This window comes from Vulpes lagopus, chromosome 1, assembly GCF_018345385.1.
Source record: "Vulpes lagopus strain Blue_001 chromosome 1, ASM1834538v1, whole genome shotgun sequence".
Taxonomy (NCBI): Eukaryota; Metazoa; Chordata; class Mammalia; order Carnivora; family Canidae; genus Vulpes; species Vulpes lagopus.
This window is the reverse complement of record NC_054824.1, coordinates 151,320,334-151,344,340: the sequence shown is the minus strand read 5'-3', so window position 1 is coordinate 151,344,340 and position 24,007 is coordinate 151,320,334. Positions and strand designations below refer to the sequence as shown.

The 24,007-nt window shown below is 37.3% G+C and overlaps 1 protein-coding gene and 1 pseudogene across 2 annotated transcripts in view; one reads left to right on the top strand and one right to left on the bottom strand.

Annotated features, from left to right (window-relative positions):
- AKT3 (AKT serine/threonine kinase 3) overlaps positions 1-24,007 on the bottom strand; it is a 313,971-nt gene that overhangs the window by 232,629 nt on the left and 57,335 nt on the right. The window contains exon 1 of one of the 2 annotated variants that reach the window (XM_041751217.1): positions 18,513-18,531. The exons of the other annotated variant lie outside the window; for it this stretch is intronic. The gene's annotated coding sequence lies outside the window, so the exon portion shown is untranslated. Of the gene's footprint in view, positions 1-18,512; positions 18,532-24,007 lie in introns of those variants that run through there. 2 annotated transcript variants of the gene reach the window in all.
- Positions 1-24,007, top strand: part of LOC121472809 — a 41,865-nt pseudogene that overhangs the window by 13,697 nt on the left and 4,161 nt on the right.

Sequence of the window (24,007 nt, the reverse complement as noted above, 5' to 3'; positions counted from 1 at the left end):
TACATCAGGCTTTCAAAGCCTTGCATTTTGAAGAGTAATGTGTCAAGGCTAGCCCTGCCATATGATTCAGAGTGACATCTAGTGGCAACTCCGTTGAACAGTACATGTTTGGTATTCCCATTTCCTGTAACTACAAACGAACAGTCCCCAGCACATGGTAGGCACTCAAACACTACTGCATCAATCAGCTACTCTACCATTAATACTTTACCCTAATATCCTAATTTCCCCATTCCTACTGAAATTCCTCCTTCCTTTCCCACCATTCCAGGCCTTCATTCTGCCTGTTTTCCCAGTCTACAAGTTCCCCTCCACACTTGCTCACTTGTCTCATTCTCTATGGAGTCCTTGGTCAGTCCTCTATTTTTCCCATCTACTTTCCTTCACTGTACACATCTTTTAAAAAATATTTTATTTATTTATTTGATAGAGATCATTAGCAGGGCAGAGGAAGAGGAAGAGGCAGCAAGGAGCCTGATGCAGGGCTCCATCCCAGGACATCCCAGCTCATCTCAGGTGAGCTAAGACTAAGACAGACGCTTGCTTAACCCACCAAGTCACCCACGTGTCCTCACTGTACATATTTTATCAATCTCTACCCTATGTCTTTTATAAAATCCATTTTCTGTGGAATTGCTCTGAGCATGGCAATATTAAATCATGAAACTAAGCCAAATGCATCAACCATAATTCATGCAACCCTGGGCAATTACTTAATTCATCTCCAGTTGACTTGAACATCTATCAAGTCAAATTGATAGATGATTATTTACCAAAAGCAATCATGTCACATCTTCTTTATCCTTATTCAAACTCTTCTCCCCAAACTCCATCTCTCTCATCCTCTAATAAGCTCACCTCCTAGAAAACATGGAAACCATTGAAAGTAAGTAACCTCAACTTCCCGACTCTGCATTTTGAAGCAGATGCTTTATTTAGAACACCCTCTATTTCTCTTCCTCCAAGGAGGATACGGACATCCTCTTTGTCAAGGGATAGCCCTTACTCTTGTGCTCCATTTTTGTTGTTATATGTAAGATCTGGTTACATCAATGATTATACCTCTCTTGAATCTTCAAAATTCCCCTCTGTATTTTGACACCTTCCCTACAACCTATGAACATGCCCACCCCATCCAAATAGCATCTTTCTTTGACCTGTTGTAATCTATTTTCTTTCATTTTATATTAAAAAAAAACTCAAAAGAATAACCTAGTGACTCTCTTCATTTCTATATCCATTCACCACCCAATCAAAACTCCACTGGGTCCAGGGAATGGTGGGAGAACCTACCTTACAAAAGTCTGGCCAGCTAATCACAACCAGCTGCTAAGCCAGGGCTAATACTGTGTACAGAGTTCTAATCAGGGCTGGTTGGCAGGCCTCTGTTTTATTATTTAACATAACTGGAAGTTTCTTTATTTTTGATACAAAATCAAAAATCACTAAATGAGAGAATATTTTCAACTAAGAAAAAAATCTACTCAATACTGGAAAGTACCAAAAAGAAAAAAAAAAGTGATATGTATTCAAAAGCATATAAGCATATAAAGCATATAAGCATATAAGCACCTGAAAGGTGCTTGGCATAAAGCACCTTTATGGCAAAAGTGACATGGCATAGCATCTTAAGTAGCCCTGAAATGTTGACTTAATTATAGTTAACCACCAGCAGTGCTTTCTGAACAGCTCTGATTCTGAAATGAACATTCTTTGTATTTGATGATACTAATTCAGCCTTTTTTGTGGTCGATGCTATAAATGTTACGGAAATTATGTACTGCCCATGTTCATTACCTAAATTTCACATAATAATAGGTTTGTTAAATTAATTTTTCCCTAAAATAGATAAAACAATTATTCTTTATTAAGGATTAATCACTTGCCAAAATTAATTGTCTAAAACAACCTCATTTCAATTACACACTAGTCTTAGATCTGGTGTTTGCAACTTTTTATTTTTTCAAACTTAACTACACTTTAAATTTTTAAATAACAGAAACCCTTTGCAGGTTTATAAGTGGTCTGCACCCTTTATGTTCATCAGTAGCTTCTGGGTACTCAGAATGTTTTGTTCCAGAGAATAATGCTATAAATAGAAAATGCTATAAACTGGAGGATGTCATCCTAGGTCTATTTAATTCAGTAAAATAGTACTAATCAGTACCAGCTAACCCAACCTTAAATCTAGGTCCTTGGAATGGAAAGGTGAGGAAAAGGAAGTTAAAGTTTTTATCACTCCTTCTAGGCACAGAATTCACTGTAATCAAGTACTTGAAATGGGAAAGTGTACCTTGGGCATAATTTCTACATCCTTTCCAATACAAACTTTTCTCCCACACCCGCTGTTATTTCTACCAGTTTCAAGGTTCTCATGCTTTCTTATATTATGTCATACCATCTTGATCTGCCTTCACTTTCCCAAATGCCCCAGATTTCAAAATATACTTCTTCCCTCTACCAAACTCTGATCTCACCAGGTTACAACGCAACCTGATTCGGAATAAGTAAAAAGGAATAAGTAAAAAGATATGCCTAAACCTTTTAAAAGATAATTTTACAAAATAATAGTAACAAAAGGGAAAGAGTACCGTTACAGTGTCGAAAACTAGCAGTCACTACTTTAATCAAGTGATCAAAGCTAACATCACTAGCAATGGAATAAATCGAAACTCAACACCACCCCAGAGGATACAGGGACACAGCATCTCTTCTGTGATAGCGCCAAAAATGTATAACCTGAATCTAACAGTGGAAAAAAAAAAATCAGACAATCCCAATTTGAGGGACATTCTACAAAATAACTTGCATGTAATCTTCAAAAGCATCAAGACCATAAAAGTAAAGACTGTGGAGCCATTCCAGGCTAAATGAAAATAAAGACAACCGAATGCAATGCAAGATCTCAGATTAGAATTTCTTAATAAAAAAAAAAAACATTATTGAAAGAACTGATAAAATCTGAACAGGGCCTGATGATTAGAGGGTAGTGACTGTTTTATCAATATCAATTTCTCAACTTAATAGTTATACTCTCCTCATACAGAAGAATGTCCTCCTTTTTTAAGAAAAATCCACCAAAGTATTTGAGAGTCTTAGAACATCTTACACTCAAATAGATCAGGAAAGAAAAGCTTCTGAGTTATTCTTACAACTTCTCTATAAGTCTGAAATTATCTCAAAATGTAGATTAAGAGTAAATAAAATGTAAAGGTTTTTACATTTGCATTCCTTATTTGCATTTTGACATAGCTTTATCTAACAATTAAAGCTCTTAACTAATAGGTTCTATAGATAGATTTCATTCATTCATTCATTCATTCATTCATTCATTATTCACTCAACAAACACTGTGTCCCTTACTCTCTGACAGGCAAGGGGAGCACAACAGGAGCAAGTGGAGAAAAATCACTGCTTTCATGGAGTTTGTATTTGATGGGAGAGACACAAGTAGAGTGTACAGTTATGTGTAGAGTGTATGTTAAATACTGATAAGTTCCAAGGAAAAAAACACAAAACAGGGAGAGGACTAAAGTTTTAGATGAGGTAGCCAAGGACATCACTGAGAAATAACTTTTAAGAAAAACTAAAGAGATGTGAGGAAACTAGGCACAAGTACCTGGAGGCGAGGGAGAGGGAAGACGGGGGAGAGATTTCTTGACATGGAGAACACCGAGGCTTTGAGCTGGGAACATGCCTGCCATCCTCCTGGAACAGCCAGAGAATGAAGAACAAGGAAGGAATCAGTAGGAAAAAGTCAGAGAGGTAATGAGGAACTCCCCATCATCTAAAGCCTTGTAGATCCCACGGAAGATTCTGGCTTTGACCATGGGTGAAGTGGAAGCTATGGGAGGTGTCTGAGTAGAGAAGCCAGATCATCTGACTCAAGTTTTTGTTTTTTAAAGATTTTGTTGGGGATCCCTTGGGTGGCCCAGCGGTTTAGCGGCCTGCCTTTGGCCCAGGGAGCGATGCTGGAGTCCCGGGATCGAGTCCCACATCGGGCTCCCGGCATGGAGCCTGCTTCTCCCTCCTCCTGTGTCTCTGCCTCTCTTTCTCTCTCTCTATGTCTATCATAAATAAATGAATCTTAATAAATAGATAGATAGATAGATAGATAGATAGATAGATAGATAGATAGATAGATAGATAGATAGATAGATAGATAGATAAATAGATAAAGATTTTATTTATTTGAGAGAAAGAGAGAGAGCGCAAGAGCGAGGAAAAGGAGAGGGAGAAGCAGATTCCCTGCTGAGTAGGGAGCCCAACGAGGGATCCCAGGTCCATGCCAGGACCCTGAGATTATGACCTGAGCCAAAGGCAGATGCTCAACCGACTAAGCCATCCAGGCACCCTAACTCAAGTTCTTGTAAGATCACATGGAAGGTACTCCTGGAAAACAGAATAAAGGGGGACAAGGACAGTTTGGATGAGCATTAACAATCAAAACTAACTTCTCCACAGTGCCAGCCCCATGTTATAAAATACAATAAAGCAGGATGTAAGATTATAAAGTGAACTTGCCTTTGGTCAGCAGGTGAACAGAACACTGCCAGTACCCAAGAGCCATCCAAATGTCCCCTCCTGCTTGCATCCTCTTATCCTTCCCCTGGAGGTATAAACATTCTCCTGACTTTTACCTAGTTTTATTATAGTATTAGCACCTAGCTATGTCTCCCAAAATACAGAATGTTTGCTGCATTTGAAGGTCATCTACATTAGAAGAAAACCTTATGCATCATCTGTACCTTACTTCTTTCACTCAATATCAGGGGTGTGCAATTCATACGTGTCTAGTGTAGCGTTAGTCCATTCATTTTCTTTGTTGTACAGTACACCACTGTGCGTACCACAACTTCTTTATCTATTCCATCATACACAGGCATGTTCCCAGTTTCTTGTCATTGCAAGCCATGCTACTGTGTACATTCCCATACGTGTTTCCTGGTGAAAACATATACACATTACTCTAAGTCGAATTCTATTACTGAGTCAGAAGGTATGCTTATTCTCAACTTTACTAGATAATACCAAACTGTTCTAGTTGGGCCAGTGTTTGTTTTGGCCAACATTTCCAACCTTTGGTATTATCAAGATTTCTAGTCTTTACCAATATGGTGTTTGTGTAGAAACTATCGTATGGTGATTTTTATTTACAAACCTCTGGTTTTGGGATGCTTGAGTGGCTCAGCAGTTGAGTATCTGCCTTTGGTTCAGGGCGTGATCCCAGAGTCCCAGGATTGAGTCCCATATCGGGCTTCTTGCATGGGGCCTGCTTCTCCTGTCTCTGCCTCTCTCAAATACGTAAATAAAATCTTTAAAAAACAACAACAACAAATCTCTGGTTTCTAATGAGGTTGCACATTTTGTGTTTCACTTTTGTCATTCTTTCATCTCTTCCTGGAACTATGAATTGAGTGCATGCACATTCTGCAAACCATTACCACCATGACTCCATAGTTCCTTTCATCTTGTAAAACTGAAACTTTGTACCCATTAAACAGTAACTCCCCAACCCCAAACTCTGAGCCCCTGGCAACCAGCATTCTACCTACTATCTTTATGAATTTGGCTTCTCTGGGTACTTCATATAAGAGGATGGGATCATACAGTATTTGTCTTCTGAGGCCAGTTCTGTGCTACACTTCCTGCCTAACCACCTGCACAAAGCAAAGCAGTGTATCACCCCGGTACTGAAAGACTAGATTCTGGTCACTGGTAAGACCCCTATCACAGGAGGCGCACCTCACCAAGTGGAATCTCTCCTATTACCTAAGTATTCAATCAGAACAGACAGAGGAGGGGATCCCTGGGTGGCGTAGCGGTTTGGCACCTGCCTTTGGCCCAGGGCGCAATCCTGGAGACCCGGGATCGAATCCCACGTCGGGCTCCCGGTGCATGGAGCCTGCTTCTCCCTCTGCCTGTGTCTCTGCCCCCCTCTCTCTCTCTCCATCTCTCTCTCTGTGACTATCATAAATAAATAAAAATTAAAAAAAAAAAAAAAAAAGGACAGAGGACAGCTGGCTGAGGCCAGACTCTGCTCCCATGCAGCCAAGCCTGTTTACCTTACCCTTGCTTCAAGTACTTACTGAATCCCAAATATTAAGTTTAAAGCTGAGATGCTGACAGAACATCCTCCCCTGGCTCCTGAAAATTTGGTCAGTCAAGGAACAATAGTTTAGAAAGATTTCTCCAATCCCTGGGATCATGTGACAGTTAGCTACATCATAGATATGCACCAGTGAAGGCTCTGTCCCAGTTACCTAGATGTCTGGGCCAAATAAGACAATGACCATCCTCCCATGACTGTATGCAGAGATCTAAGGATCTTTCTCTGCTTAATCATCAGCCACATATACATAGGAAGTGATCTACAAAGCCCACAGGACTGCCTGATAAGGATTCAATGTTAGGTAGAAAAAAATACCAGTTAACTTAAAGACAATCTTTTCAAAGACAATTATATGAATGTATTTCAAGAAATATAATATATAAGCATTTTAAGAACGGTATGAAATGCTTATTTTATTGTTAAAGACAAAATGTCCAGAGTTTTGGTTCTTTCATCCAGGAATCTTTGTTGACTGAACTCCTGATACTAATCCAAATCCCATATCTCATAAGAAATTACGAGATGGGGCTCCTGAGTGGCTCAGCTGGCTCAGGTCACGATCAACAGGTTGTGAGATCAAGCCCCATGTCAGGCTTCACCCTGGGTATGGAACCTGCTTAAGATTCTCTCTCTCCCTCTGCCCCACTCCGCCCCCTGATGCCCACATGTGAATTCCCTCTCTCTAAAATAAAGAAATATTTAAAAAAGAAATTATGTTGCTAGAGCAGTTTCTTAAAGTCAAAATAATAGGGTTTTATCAGCATACCTGGTAATTTTAAATGAAGAAAGCATCTACAGTACCCCCCTAAATTTCTGAAAAAAAGCTTAACACTGTCATGGTAATTCTGAGTTTCTGAGAAGTTCTGGCATGGACTAAACAATGTGAAATGGATAAATTTAAAATATGTTTATTAAAATTAATTTTTCATTTCTAGAGGCAAAAAAAAATCATTTATTCTCAGGCTAGATTGCTGATCATCTGTTCTCAAAATTTTTCATGTCAACAGAAAATACTAAAATAAAATCATAACAATGAATTTACTATATATTTTTTTAACTGCCAAATTTGAGACTCTGTAATGATTTGATCAACCTAACACACCATTTCCCAGAAACAAGTTTTTTAGGGAAGGAAAGATAGTGTCAAAATTATCTTTTTTATCTGACTTATGTATAATCAATGATCCACCCTCTACAGATGGCTATGAAAGCATCCAAAAAAAATGTTGCTATGTGACAGAGTGCATCATGCTCCACAAAATGGACTGTTTTCCATACTATTAATAAGGCTATTAACAGACTTCCTCTCAAACCCTACTTTTCAATAAGTCCCTTCAAGACTTCTTCATCTTGAAATTCAAGTAATTTCAGGAAAAAAGTAAGATATGTGAATGGTTAAGATTGACCTGAGCACATCTGGCAATTGCCAATTATGCATGGCAAGGTAAGGACTGTTGACACTATGTTTAAAATGTAAATCTCCTAATCTTCCAAAATCATTCACTCTCTTGGTTCCAGAAATATTTCTAGAACTAACCATAGCTTTCCAGATTGGGGCCAAGTATTTTATAGTGAATTTTAATGTTGGCTTATAGATCTGGTATTTGTCATTTACTTACTTTATGACATAAAGACAGCCTTATCTGAACAGAAAATATTTTAACAACTTATGAAAGCAAAAAAAAAAAAAAAAAAGCTATTTCTAAGTGTAATTCCTCAATTATGAAATCAAATATCAGATTTTCCTACTGAATGAAAAATTATCATCTTTCTATTCTTCATTAAATACTGTCTACTAGCTACAGAGAATTATATGGATTATTTTCATAAAGAAATATTATCTGATTTAAAGTTTGTTATTGTTGATAATTAATAAAACCAATCAACTTATAAATCATCATTTTACTCTAACTAAAATTCCTATAAGTTTTAAATAGTAAATAAACAGCCTACCCACCAGCATTTTGTTTCTGGAGAGTCTAATCATTATAACAATCACACCAATTAAATTATTTAAAGTTTATTACTCCCAGAATAAATCCCTACTCATTTTTTATACTGGTAAGCTGTATTTCAAGGAACTTTGCTACCTTTAAAACTGAGTATTCACAGATTTTATAGATTTCATTAAATGACTGAACAGCTAGTGCTTTCCAGTGAATTTCCAGTGAAGGTGCAAGTTCACCTTCATTATCTACCTTAAGGCTTGAGGTCAGAGCCTACCTAGGACAAAATATTCTAGCAGTCCCCTCAGGGATATATGTCATTATTCCCATTGGCTAAAAGCACACCAATTAACAAGAAAAGTTTTACAACAGATTTAGAACAAGAAAGAATTCATAGAACAGATGCCCATACCAAAATTCTTCATAGAATACTCAAATGTAAATGAAGACAATTATGGTGATATCAAAAAAGTTTAGTAAATCAATTTGGAAGGTTTCTAGTCAAGCTACATCCCCTAGCTGCATGACAATTTTTAAAGTAAGTATATCCCAAACCACAGCATCTGGAGTAGAGGCCAGAAGAGTGTTAAAGTTATCTCCTTAATCATTCTAGAATTTACATACCTCTTTCCCTTAAGGTTTAAAATTAAATTCTGTTCCAGTTTATTACCTTTTAGACATAAATATGGCTTTTGCTTTAATGTCAAAAGATCTGGAAACGCACAGCCTTCACTACCTTTTCCACTCCATCTATGTCCTCAGCACAACATTAAGACAGGGAGGCGTTCCCTTGAACACCCTCCAGTGGCTGGCTCTGCAGCACAACAGAAGCACTGTCATCATGAGCTCTCAATTCACTGTGGACCACTCTGAAGGACGGTTACAAAACCATCAACTTAAGACACCTGATTACAATCCTTTCAACTGTAGTAAAAACTCAACTTTTAACAAATGAAAACTGTACATCATTACCTAAAATTGCCTCTATTTGCAAAATTCTTAACTCAAGATCTCCTCTATCAATTGTGTTAGATGCTGTAAATAACAGAATGGTTGATTTCTTTTTAATCTGTTGTCATAATCAAGCAATATTCAGAAAGTAAAAGTGGAAAGAAGGAAGGAAATTAGTCGAAATGCAAACAGTGAATCCTCCTGAAAGAAAAGTACAGATAAATGTTTAAAATAAATGCCTGTATGTGCTACCCGCCAAACGTAACTATCTAACATTTTTTTCTTGGCCCTCATTCAAGGGCAATTGGAGTTAAACAACATATACAATGAGACTATGCTTCCCCAAACAGGGAGTTTACTTATTAGTCAGATAAGCAGCGTGTGCCTGTTGAGAGAAAAAAATTATTGGCTACAGTTTTAAGAAAACCTTTCATTAAAATTTATGCCAACTTAGAATAGAATTACATATTCATGTTAACATTTAAATATAAAGCATTAAATCCTGAGCACTGACCTCTAGAAAATAAGATTGGTTTAAAAATACACTGTAACAAAGAACGGTAATGAAAGAAAAACACCAAAAAAGTCTATATTTAACTGGCTGCTCTGTCATTAGAAAGGTGCCCCATTACTACCATATGTTACTCAAATATGTTATCACACCTACAATTCATCATATGTCTCCCAAGAAATTAATTAGTTCTAACTTTTTCAACTTTGACAAAAACGTCTGCATCAGTCAGATTTCTAGTTATTGCAAACATTTCAAAATTCAAAGCTTTCTTCAGCTTATATTTAACCTTTTAATTACTATTAATGATTTAGCAACATTTAGAACAGCATTCATTAGACAGATGTCTAGTTCTAGAATTTTGAATAATGTAAAGTCATTTACACATACATTTACTTGTGGTGCACATTTACTACGTTAATTTTTCAAAATAAAGTTAATAGAACATCCAGAACCATTTACTGATACATCACTTCACAGCTGCATTTAGGTCAAAGAACACTTAAAATTTTCATTTTCTCCAGATATCTAAAACATCGTAAGAACTGAGATCAGAGAACTTACAGTAATAAAATTCTATAATTATAAAACTAATATAAATTACAAAAAAGATACATAAGAGGACATGTTCATTTGAAAGAGATTTTACATGCTATCATCAGTAAAAAAGAAACAAAAGTAACCAAGCAAACAATTTTCATGAATATTCTCTTTACCAAACTTTTTAAGAGGGGCAAGAAGAGTCCTGTTTGATTTGATTTCAAATTACCAGCTGAGGCTATCCTCAACCATGTAAACCTGCTTCCATCTCCACTATTGTTTTTAAGACTTCTTCTTCTTTTTTTTTTTTTTTAATTTACTCATGAGAGACACAGAGAGAGAGGCAGAGACACAGGCAGAGGGAGAAGCAGGCTCCATGCAGGGAGCCCAACGTGGGACTTGATCCCAGGTCTCCAGGATCACAACTTAGGCTGAAGGCAGCGCTAAACAGCTGAGCCACCCACGCTGCCCCATTTCCACTATTTAAACTACTCTGTCAAGGCTACCAACCACTTCCTAAGTATTCATTCATTAAGTATCTGTTGAGCGATGGATGACACAATAGACAAGATCCCGCTCTCACAGAGCTTACAATCTAATGGGAATGAAAGGGAAAATAAACGTAGTAAATTAGTAAATAAGAGGTAGAAAGGAGTCTGGTGAGTAAACAGTACTTCAGTAGTGCCAAGAACTAACGTCTCCCGATTCCCTAAACCCAACAAAAATCCAATAAACCACAAACAACAAAAGCTTGCAGTAGCTTCAGTAAAGCCATGGAAGACACTAGTGGATTCTCCTTCAGTTATCTAAACTAACAAAACAAGGGGTAATCTAACAATCATCTCTATCTAGTAAAGAACTAGATTTCCATTCTCAAGTTACTCCTTAGGTTGAAGGAACTGTCCAGCTTAATCAGAAGGAGGGCGGCCACTGGAACCTGCTGGAACTGCCAGGAACACCTGCTGGTAGCTCTCACTCTTCTCTTTGCAGGGCCCCAGGCTCCAGCCTCCTGCAAAGGAGAATGGCACCTGCTGACTATGTAATTATTGAGCTGGAGAAAAACTTGAGAGATATCAGATGTCCTTTAGGAAGCTTTCCTTGACCTCCTCCTCAAGGAGGCTTAAGTATGTCTACCTCTTTACTCCTATATTCCATAAAAAGCAGAAATGACATTCTTACTTATGTTTGTATTCTCAGAACCTATCTTAAGTCTGGCCCAGGAGTTTAAAGGGACTTTTCATTAATAAAAGTACCATTTTAGAAAGATTATTCTGCAACACACTATATGTTAACTAAATTTAATTTAAATAAAAGATTAAAAAAATAAAGATCATTCTGATAACAATAAAACAAAAGATTCAAAGACTGAGGTTTATAACTGCTGTGAAATTATCTGTATTGTGTATAAGTGCACTGCTCTCTACTGGGGTGGAGGGAAGAGTACCCATTCATATTCAATAGATATTTATTAGGGTCTTACCATATATAAGGTTATATTACAGGACACAAAAATGTAAAAGACTGATATGGGTTTGTACCGTCACAGAGGGTTTTTCCAGGGGTGGAAAAACCCATAATTAAAAAGAAAATAAATAATAATTTTAGAATGCAATAAGTTCTGTGATGGAAATTTACAAGGCTAACTTACACTGATATTTTATTGCTTTCTTAGACACTCAAAGGTTTCAGAGTACTTTACATAGGACGTACTGCAAGGGAAAAGATAAGACCTTAGGTAGATATTGCAGAAATACAGATAAAGAGATTAGAAGTTCAAGTCAAATCAATTAGCCTTTAATAAATATCACAGTGCCTCATGTGCCACAATGTGAGCACGAATGAAATCCCATCTTAGTCCTGAAGAGCTTGATTTCTAATGAGGGAGAGACATGTACATAGATCATCTTGACTAGATAATGCATGAGGCTTATAGAGTCATAGAGAAGAGCACTTGGCTAATCTAAAAGTAGTTAGGAAGTTTCCTAAATGGAAAAAAAAAAGGCCCATAATAATAATTTAAAAATGCAAATAGCTTACATCTTTTGAAGGAAGAATTACTAGGACAAGATAATAGCATGTACAGAGGAAACTAAAGGAAGTGGAAGATAGAAACATTTCTAGCCCAGCGATTTGAAGAAACGTAGCAATTTGTCAGTAAAGATCAGGGGAATAAGTGTTAACAAAAAAAAAAAAAAAAGATGGGCTCAGTTTTGAAGATCTAAATTCATGAAGACATTGAGATATCCATGGGAAATTTCAAAATCTTCAAAGAGAGGCACCTGTGTGGCTTGGCTGGTTAAGCAACTGACTCTTGGTTTTGACACAGGTCATGATCTCAGGGTCTTGGGATTGAGCCCTGCATCTGGCTCTACTGCTCAGTGGGGAGTCTGCTTGTCCCTCTCCCTTTGTTCCTCTCCACACTCACACACACACTCTCTCTCTTTCTTTCTATCAAATAAATAAATAAAATCTTTTTTAAAAAATAAAAATAAATATTCAACTAGAACATGAAAAAGAGGTTCTTTCATTCACTGGCAACAAATATTGTGGATTCACTAACACAGTTAATATATCAAACAGTCATGAGAGCAGAACTAAGAGTTTGCAGAGAGGTTGGAAGAAGCTCAAGAACAGAGTAAGGATGGGATATAATAACATTCTGTGAGTATCAAAAGAAAATGTGTCAGTGAAAGAGTGCTCTGACACAGGGATGAACTAAGAAAGTCAGATGTCAAGGAAGCCAAGAGAGATGTTGTGTCCAATAAGTAGTGGGTAGTAAATGATATTACATGATACAAATGCTCCTAGAAGCCCAAATGGTGAAGGCCACTGACTATGGTAAACACAGGTAATGACTAGCTTTAGAGAACAGTTTTATCAGGCATAACTCCTAGTTAATCACTAAGAGGAACATAAGGACCAATATATGAACCATATTTTTGTAACAGCAATTTATTATTTTATAAACACATCTAACATTATTAGAAGATGTGAATATATAAACAAATTTTTAAAATTGTGTAAGAGTAACAGTAACAATTTCCAGCAACAGATTAACTTTTCAAATTTGTTTTCATAAGAAAAAATTTCCAAGTTAAAAAATACTCAATAATATGTTTCTTTTTTTATCATTTAGAGATAAATGAAAGATATGTATGAAACAATGTGACATTTGAGATTTGCTTCCAAATAATCCAAGAGGTAAAGGAGTAAGTAGATGTACAGTTGGTATTAATTACATGGTGTTTTGATTATGCTGTTCTCTCTACTGTTGTACATGTTTGAAAATTTTCTAAAAGACAGCTTATTACCTAAAAGAAAACAAAAATAAATATTTGTATTTATTCTAACTCAACAGTAAATCATGCTTACAAGGATCAGAAATTAACCTCAAAGTGTCAAAAGGAATGAAAACAGTAGAATTTCTATAAACTGAACTTACCAAACATATAAATAGAAGAAAATAAGCATTAAGCAAATTCTAGAAGCTAGCTTTGGTTTCATGAACATTGTAAATTATAAAATGTCATAAGACTAAAATTTTACAGTCAAATCATGAAATATAAATGCTATGTTTTTCCCAAGAAGGTGAGATATATACATACATACATATAACTCATAATAAACATTCTGGGGTAAAATTAAATTACTTAAGGCGAAAGGTCTCCGACAGTCTTACACAGTGACAGAGGTAGGAGCTATCTGTTACAGCTGACACTGGCAGGAAGCTGTTAATTCTCACATATTCTTCCTCATTTCTGTTTCTAGATGTTTTTTCACCTGAATAATTCCAATTCATCCTTCAGGTCACCACATTACTTATTTCAGGAGTCTGACCCCAGCTAAACATACTGGGAGACAATATCACACCATATCCTCCCATGGAACCCTTATCCCTATTACAGAAACAGTTCACTGTAGCACCAAGAAGGAAAGGGCCACGTCTTCTAAAAAATCTTATTGAGATCTACTTCATATATCACAAAAATCACATTTTAAAGTATAAAATTTGTGGGTTTCAGGTTGTTCAGAGGTTGTGCAACCATCACCACTAATTCCAGAACTTTTCATCACCCTAGAAAGAAACACCGAATCCATCGGCAGTCTCTCCCCATCCCCGCCTCCTCTCAGCTCCTGGCAACCTCTACACTGCTGTCCACCTCTGGATTTGCCTATCCCGGACATTTTATGTAAGTGGAATCATACAATATGCGATCTTTTGTCTAACTTTTTCCACTTAGCAGAAAGTTTTCAAGGTACATCCACTTTGGAGCATGTAACAGTACTTCTTCATTCCTTTTCTGGATGAGTGATACTCCATTTTATGGATTACATCATATTTTGTTTATCCACAATCAGTTACTGGACATTTGGATGACTTTCACTTTGGGGCTATTATGAATAACGCTAGTATGAACATTCATACACAAGATTTTATGGAAACACAGGATTTCGATTCTCTTGGATATATACACTCAATTCTCTAGCTGTGGAACTACTGGCAACTCTATGTGTAAGGTTTTTAGGAACTGCCAAACTGCTTTCCAAAGCAGCTTCACCAGGTCACAATCCCAGCAGCCTGTCTGAGAGACCCCATCTCTGTAACCTCACCAATACTTTCAATGATCTTTTTAATTATAGATATCCTACGAGTGTAAAGTGGTATCTCCTGAGATTTTGATTTCCATTTCTCTGATGGCTAATAACACCGAACATATCTTTTCATGTATTATTGGCCATTTGTATATTTTCTCTGGAGAAATGTCAATTCGGATTCTGCCCATTTTTATTTGTCATCTTTTACAATTGAGTTAGAAAAAATCTTGATATATTCTGGGTACCTCGACCTTTATTAGATATATAAGTTATGGATACTTTTTCCCATTCTGTGAGTCATCTTTTCACTTTCTTAACAGTGTCCTTTGACCCAGAAAAGGTTTTAATTTTGATGAATTCCAATTTATCAGCTTTTCATTGGTTGCTTGTGCTTTTGATGTCAAACCTAAAAAACTATCACCCAACTGAAGGTCACAAAGATTTACCCATTTTCTTCTAAGAGATACATAGTTTTAGTTCTCATGTTTAAGTCTATTTTCAGTTACTTTTTACATATATAATGTGAGGTAGGGGTTCAAAATTCATTCTGGCACATGTGGAAATCCAGTTGTCCCAGTACCATTTGTTGAAAATTATTCTTCCCCCCTGAATGGTCTTGCCACCCCAGTCAAAAATCAATTGCCCACCGATGTATGGGTATATTTCTGGACTCTCAATTTTCTTCCATCACCAACAGGCCTACATCCTCCATGTCTTCTTTTCACAGCACAAAATGTAGGAGGCACTCAACAAAAGATTTTATAGTTAAAGAAATAATGAAAGGATGAAAGTTTTGAGCCAAGTAATACCTCAGAGAGCATTATCCTAAGCCCATCATTTACAAAGCAAAAAACTAAGACCTAAAAAAGTTGACTAACTCAAAGGCAAAGAACAAGAGACTGAGGTAGATCCAAAATTCATCTCTCCTAACTTCTGGTGCAGGGCTCTTTCCACAATGTCATGCAGCTTCTCAAGTACACCAAATTGCTTTGACATCTGCCAGTGTGCCTCTGAAAACTACATGATAGACAACTGTGCACGAGAATACTTAATCAAAGGGGAACCCTTCATAAGGGTAATTCACCAAATAGCCTTACAACCAAAATGGGCCAGAAAATAATACACCACTGAATACAATGTTCCCCTCCAGCCAACTGTCCTCCCACTACATTGTCGGCTCAAGAACACAGCTAGTCACACTTTCAGTCCTGAGGTTAATTCTAAATGGAAGGAAATCATTTATGCCACAGTCAAAATGATAAAGTGACCAGGTGCCTGGTCGCCTCCATTACCCTCATCTCTTCATTTCCTACCACCACTGTGACCCTTCACGCACTACAGAGTGTTGCAAAGAATGAAGAAATAGACAATTGACATTTGTTTTAAAGATTTATTTCTTTATTTTATTGGCAATCAACATTAATCTGATTTTGCTTGACCACCCAGAAATTTATCTGCTTGCTTCTAAAAACCAGAGAAATCTAAGAGTGGAAAGCAGAAACGTAAGGGGTAACAAGTGAACAGCTAGCTCTAAGACAAGCTTTCAAAAAGATATGGGGAGAAAAAGAAGATACATGACCATGATAACTGGGGGAAAGGGAAGAGGCTAAGCATTCAAGTTTCACTGCTGCAGTTACGTGTCCACATGAGGGAACCGCTGTGGGCGCAAATGCTCCACACACAGTATGTGTAAGCTAACTAGACAGCTTCTTGTAGGTGAGGGCATATTCCAACTTCAGTGAAACGACACTCTCTTCCCTGAACTCCTCCATGAGTCCCCCTGAGCAGCTAGCTATTCCTTCCAGAGTGCCCCCACTTCTTCTGTGCACCCGCATTATCATATGAGGATAGTGTGTGCTAGTAGGGACCTCCCTTATTTGTCTCCCTTCTAAATTACCACCCGACCGAGGCCAGAACCAGGTGTTTTCAAGTGTTGGGTTCAGTAAAAAATCTAACATTGCCTGGCACACAGTACGCACTTGATAGCTCTTTGCTGAATGAATATTTTCAAACTGTTTGTGATAGTGAACACAACTGTTCAAAAATGTCAAGAACAACAAATTCATCAGTTCTTACTGTGATCATTCCCAAACATCACGATTCTCATGTAACTCATCCATATTTCCTTACTCGAGTACAAGGATCGGGGTTGGCCAATCTGCTAAAAAACAACCTGAGTATGTTTAGAACTCAATGTTGCAGTTGTTGGCCATCTCTTTTACTAATGGACCACAAGTCGCAGGGTATGTATGGTAATTTACACAGGACCTGGGAACTCATCTCTATAGAACCAGGGAAAGGAATTCCTGAGGGTGAGATGCTGTACGTCCACCACAGAGGTTTGGGTAAAAAGAAGACGACAATGACTATTAAAGGCTGGCCTGGAAGCGAAGGTAAAAGCTTTGGAGTCTGGAAGTCCTGATCTTGAGATGTGCTTCCACTGTGACCTCCTTAGAAAGGTTATTTCATCTCCCTGTGCCTCTTGCAGGTGCTCTTCTGTAAAAGGTAAGAATGCCCATCTCACCGTTGGGATCAAATGGTCAATGGGGGCCTAGCCCAGACACCCACACACCAGCATGTTGACAGGCCTCCCCCAACAGATGTCAATGTTTGAGGGTTTTTTTTTTTTTAAAGATTTATTTATTTATTCAGAGAGAGCGAAAGAGAGGCAGAGACACAGGCAGAGAGAGAAGCAGGCTCCACGCAGGGAGCCCGACGCGGGACCCGATCCCGGGTCCCCAGGATCACACCCCGGGCTGCAGGTGGCGCTAAACCACTGAGCCACTGAGGCTGCCCAATGTTTGAGGTTTTACCATAAGGAAATTCTGTTTGGATTTTCAAAAGCCCCAGTTCAGTGTAAAATACCTGCCATTAACCGTGTCTACTCATCTATCAAAGATAGCCTGTCAAGGCCCAAAAGTACTGGCATCCCCTCAACCATGATAAAACAGGGTGAGGCCTATGGAGGGTGATCCCAAATGAAGTTAAAGGAGTAAGAAAAAGAAAAAGCAGTAAGAGTCCCAAAGATGAAGCTTTTCCTATATATATATTACATGCAGTCTCATCTAACTGTGCCACTACATACATTCTTAGAAAACTCATAAATTGACCAATAAACCAATACAACCAATTTAAGGTTATTTTTATATTTTGTAAAATGTATAAGCCCTTTTTTAATGGCTCCACTTTTACTGGCTCCATATCTTTTCTGATGTCAATTTACTGACTTTTTCCCTTTGTTTGTATCACTGCTACAATACTGATTATGTTATATGAAATCATCACAGCTTTGAGGTTACATACAATATAATAATAAAGTTAATCTTGGGCACACATCATTTTTCTTCTGAATGAAAATGTTCTTCACCTGATAATTATTTTATCTTAATATTAATTGCATACCACCTCCCTGTAAGTTTTCTTACTTTCTTTCAAGTTTGATTTCTATAGCTCCAGAAGCATATTTGTCTGGTAATTACAACTAAAATAGTATTTATTAAGAGTGTAATTTTTATTATTAAAACAAAAAGCCCCAAACTGCATCTTAATGATGCACTTTTGACCACTATCACCAAAGAAATGACATACCCTAGGATCAACTATTTGCCGTTTTCCAAACCGTCAATTGTGTGCTGAGTCACAGTGTGAATTTTGATAAAATCTTAGTACAGATGGCATGATAACTAAACCATACTAATTATTAGTAAGATTTACATAAGAAAAAGCCCATCACATTGTCTACAGATCTCACAAGACAATGTAATGTCCAAACTTACACTTCATGTGTTATTTCTGTTATTAAGGGGCAATCACTACCACTTTTTCCAAATTCCAGCCCAAATTCTCAGTCACTCACCCGCCCGCCATCTTACGAATCCTGTGCTTCCTCTCCGCCTGTGGACTCCACCAAAGAGGACTCTATAAAGTAAATGTGGAGACAATTATTGCCAAAAGTGAAAGACCTAGAGATTCTTAATAGTTCTAGAAAGGCTCATAAATTAAGTCCTTGATTCATTAAGTTTGAGAGGAGAAAGTCAAAATCCAAAAGCCAGCGAGTAAGAATAGATTACACTCCAAATCTAAAACATCAAAACAAGTCTAATGTTTGAAATACAACTTTTTAAAATCCAGCAAAATGAATTTAATATTATTTGTGAAGAAAGATCTAAAAGGCACTTCTGTTTTCCTGGGCTCACAAAAGAACTCAATCTATCAATGAAATCAGAGAAAATAAAAGAAATATTTGAATATAAATAAATCAGGAAGTACATTTAAGGTCACACACATGAATAGAATGTGAAAGTTCTCTTTCCTTCTACTGTTAGCATAGTTAGGCTCTGTCTCTAAACTGGACAATCTCATCTACCTTCTTCTCCCCTGCAGGTAGAGTAAAAGCAGCATCTCTGCCCATATGACAGAAATCCCACCCTTCTTCCCACATCCCTTCTTAATTAATATTATCACATGTTCCCTATCAATGAAGAGCAAAACCATCAGATCATTTTGAACTTTCCACCATTACGCATGTAAAATTTATGCCAAGTCAAAATAATGATAACAAGAGGTTAAATAAACACAACACTTGCTATGTTAGAGGCACAGTGCTAAATACTTTCCATAAATTACTTAATTCTAACAACCACTATATAAGACAGTGTTATAGACGGGAAGTTTACGTCCCCCTCACCACTGCAACCAAAGTCATATGTGGAAGCCTCAACTCCCCCACGTGATGGGGTCTAGAGAAGGGCCCGTTGGTAGGTAATTACATTTAGATAAGGTAATAAGGGGGGACCCTTATGATGGGATCAGTGCCCATAAAGAGATATACCAGAGAGCTTAATCTGTCTCTCTCTACCATGTGAGGATACAAGAAAGTGCTGCCCACAAGCCAAAAAGAGAGTCCTCACCAGAACCCAACCGTGCCGGCACCATGATCTCAGACTTCCCACTCTTCAGAACTGTGAGAAAGAACTTTCTGCTGTTTAAGCTGCTCAGTCTCTGGTATTTTGTTATGGCAGCCCACGCTAATTCCCTATTTTACAGATGAAACAATTATGGCTCAGACAGGCTTAAATAACTTCTCTGTAGTGGACCCAGGCTACAGTGGCTGAGCCAGGGTTTAAACCTGGTTTTAACCAATACTATTGCACTGATGTCTCTAACTATTGGTGTCTAACATGTATTGCCAGCTGTGCTCGGTGTAAGAGATCAAAATAAGGTCTCCTCAAGAACTCACACATCTAATCATACATTATAGGGATCGCCAAGGTTTCCTTAAGGTTTGATACCCAAGAAATAGTTATTGAAATAAACAGAAAAACCATCAAACAACAATGTAATTTGTTAAGTGTTAAATGAATGGGTCACATAAAACAACAGAGGTTCCTAGGACAAAGCAACTAATAACTCCAAGGGTGATTAAAACAATTACTGTAAGATACATAAAGTATAAAAAAGATTACAAAAGAAATAAATGAAACACAGTCAGAAGGGGGCACGAATAATCACTTTTGGAGGGAATTAACCAGGGATTACAAACAGAAGTAACACAAACCATCTCTTCAAAGATGAACAGACTCTCACCGCTGGAATAACACGTGATACCAGGGTGAATGGACAGTACAGAAAAAACACGGAGTCTGAAAATGACTGGCTACTCCTTTTCTGATCCCATATTCAACACTGTAGCTTATAGTATAAAGTATCTTCAAGGGTGCCCTGCTGTCACATTCCTTCCTTTTCAAACCACCCTACACAAAGCATAAAAGTAATCATCCTAAAACAGATCAGATTGACTCCCTGTTCAGAAACATTCTACAGTCCTACTCTGCCCACAAGATACTATTTAAATTCCTTAGACTAGAATGTTAGACCTCTCACAATCTGTGTCTGTTTTTCCTTTTCTTCCCAATTCACCTTGAGTCATGATTCCTCTCTGCTGAAGCTCCACCAGATTATGTGCTGCTCCTCAATGGGCTGTGGAAAGTCTCCATCTGGACTCTGGCCCACCTTCAAGACCCTGTAAAAGACCTTCTGTGAAGTATAACTTTGCCTACTATCTCACTTAGGAGACCTGTCTTATGTTCATTACATTCCTGCATGTCCATCTCCAGGAACAACTAGATCAGCTGCTTGAGGGATGGCCCTGGCCCTACAGGCCAAGATCTTAAAAAAAAAAAAAAAAAATTACAACAAATCTTTTGAGCATCTGTGTCCATGTATGATAAAGGACCAGATCCTTACGATGTGATAAGAGCAGTAAGAGACAAATATACAGAGCATTGTGAGAGAACCGCCTAACTCAGCCTGCAGAGAAGATAAACTGGTTTTTAAACAAGGAATATGAAGAAGACATAAGTAAAACAGGCACAAATATGAAACAGCACCATGTATGAAAAGAACCAGAAGAAATTCAATCTTGCTAGAATGTGAAATATAGCGCCAAAAATGACAAAGTAAACACCTAACAAGACCAAAGGCTTTATATAAAGTGTGTTAAGGAACATTATGCTGTGGGCTAGTGGCTTAGAACTACAAAGTAGAAGTCTGTGCTGTATCAAAACTAGCTTTAAGCTATTCTAGAAACATTTATAAAAAGTAGTATCCTTCATATGTGACAAATCAAACAGATTTTTTAAAGATTTATTTATTTATTTGAGACAGAGAAAAAGCATGAGCAGGAGGGTGGAGCAGACGGGGCAAGAGAACCCATAAGCAAATTCCCCACTGAGCAGGTAGCCCAACACAGGGCTCAATCCTAGGACCCGGGATCATGACCTGAGCCAAAGGCAGACACTTAACTGACTAAGCCACCCAGGCACCCCCCAAATCCACTATTAATAGACATTTGGGCTTTTTCCCATTCTGTTGCACTAGGTTGTTTTGGGTCACACATGTAAAAAAAAATCTAGCCTCATGCAGATATGGGGAGAAAAAGCTAATAAACTTTTCAAATTTGTATGAATAATCTTTTACTATTATATACAATGTTCATATAGATAATTCTGCACATGTCTTTATGAAATATGCAGCGATACTAGTAAGACACTTTCCCAGAAGTAGGAGCATATACTTGTATTTTGATATATATTATCAAATTGTCCCAGAGGGATGGAACCAGTGCAGACTGAGCATTGACAGTATCTAGATCCCCAGAGAAAGGACAGAATCTTAGGAAACTCTATCCTTTAAAAATTTAATCAAGGAAGAATAATCCAGAAGAAGAATGAGATAAGCAGTCAAAGAAGCTAATCAAAGAGCAACTATGAGCTTCTAGAAGTAAGAAAAGATGACTGCTCACAGTGTCAAATATATAGCAAAGGGATCTACTAAAATAATAGTTAACTAAAATATAAAATTTAATAATTAAAGCAGCATGGTACTCATGAAAAAACAGAATGGATCAAGATAGGGTAAAAAAATACAGTAAGGAAGAATAAGGGTAATTGAAAATAGAAGAATAAAAGAAAGCTAATACTATCATCCACTAGAAGGAACCAGAACTCTGGAGAAATGGCTGATTCTAAAACTGGAAAAGGGAAAGGATATGATAAGCCTGGAATACCTTACCATGTCAGAATGTCAGAAAAGCTTTACAAACTGATGGGACATGCCAAAGGAATACAGGAGATATAGAAGCAACCCAAGCATCTATTAACACATGAACAGATAAAGAAGAAGCAGTGTGCATATACAATAGATTATTATTTAGTCATAAAAAAAACATTTGTAGGGCAGCCCCAGTGGCTTAGCGGTTTAGCGCCGGCCTTCAGCCTGTGGTGTGATCCTGGAGACCCAGGATCGAGTCCCACGTCAGGCTCCCTGCATGAAGCCTGCTTCTGCCTCTGCCTGTGTCTCTGCCTCTCTCTCTCTCTCTCTCTCTCTCTCTCTCTCTCTCTCTCTGTCTCATGAATAAATAAAATAAAATAAAATAAAATTGCAATAACATGGATGGATGTAAAGAGTATAATGCTAAGTGAAATAAGTCAGAGAAAGACAAATGCCATATGATTTCACTCATATGTAGAATTTAAGAAACAGAACAAACAATGAGGAAAAAAAAGAGAGAGAGAGAGAGACCCTTAGGGACGTCTGGGTGGCTCAGTGGTTGAGCATCTGCCTTTGGCTCAGGTCATGATCCCAGGGTCCTGGAATCAAGTCCTGCATCGGGCTCCCTGCAGGGAGCTTGCTTCTGCCTCTCCCTATGTTTCTGCCTCTCTCTGTGTGTCTCTTCTGAACAAATAAATAAAATATTAAAAAAGAGAGAGAGAGACTCTTAAATATAAAGAAATGATGGTTGCTAGAGAGGAGGTGGAGGGATAGGTGAAATAGACACACTATTTACGTTGAACACTGAGTAATGTATAGAATTGTTGAATATTGTACACCTGACACTAATATAATATAGATAATTATAATGGTATTTTAAAAAGAAATATTTTAAAGAAAAATAAACTTTTAAAAAGTTAATAATGATAGTAAAAGATTATTATCCACTGAATAAAACCAGAATTCACGAGGGAAAATGAAATTTCTTCTTTCTCATAAAAAGTCAATTAAAATGAAAAAGGTACAAGAGAACTGGAAAATCACCATGAATCCTTAATAACTGATTCAAACAAGAACCATAACAGATGCCAAAACTGGCAGGTCAATGTCTGAGGAGTAACCAGACATTACACAGTCACAAAGTATCAAACACACAGAGACAGCACTGTAACCAGTGATCAAGGTTTCCATCACCAGGACTGGGACAGTCAAGATCATCTTGTGCCTCCTGATTAAAGGAAACAGAAGAGACAGGACAACCCATGTCTATGCCGCAGGATGAGACATCATGATGTCACATAATGAGATGTGTAAGATGACCTAAGGTGGTTTTTTTTGGGGGGGGGAGGCGGGGGATAAAGTTTATTATTGGCAATATTGAAATAATAGTATTACGCTGATTATTATTTCCTTGATTTTGATAACTACACATTATGTAACATAATGTCGTTTTAGGAAACAGACTGACATATATAAGGCCACAAAGTACATTATACCTCAAATTTTCTTTCAAATGGTTCAGAAAAAAACCTATACATTTGAACATAAATGCATTTAAACATCTAAATATTTTTAAATTTATCTACATAATTTCCCTATAAATATATTCAAAATATCATATATAAAAGACAAAGAAGGTGACAGAGAGAAAAGGAGATGAGAAGAAAAAACACAAATGTAGAAAAATACTATCATCTGAGGAATGGGTATATATGCACTTCTTTGTACATCCTCCTCTGTCAAATCCCTGTTGGTGTTTTTTGCCCATTCTTCCATTGGGTCCTTTATTCTTTTTTTTCA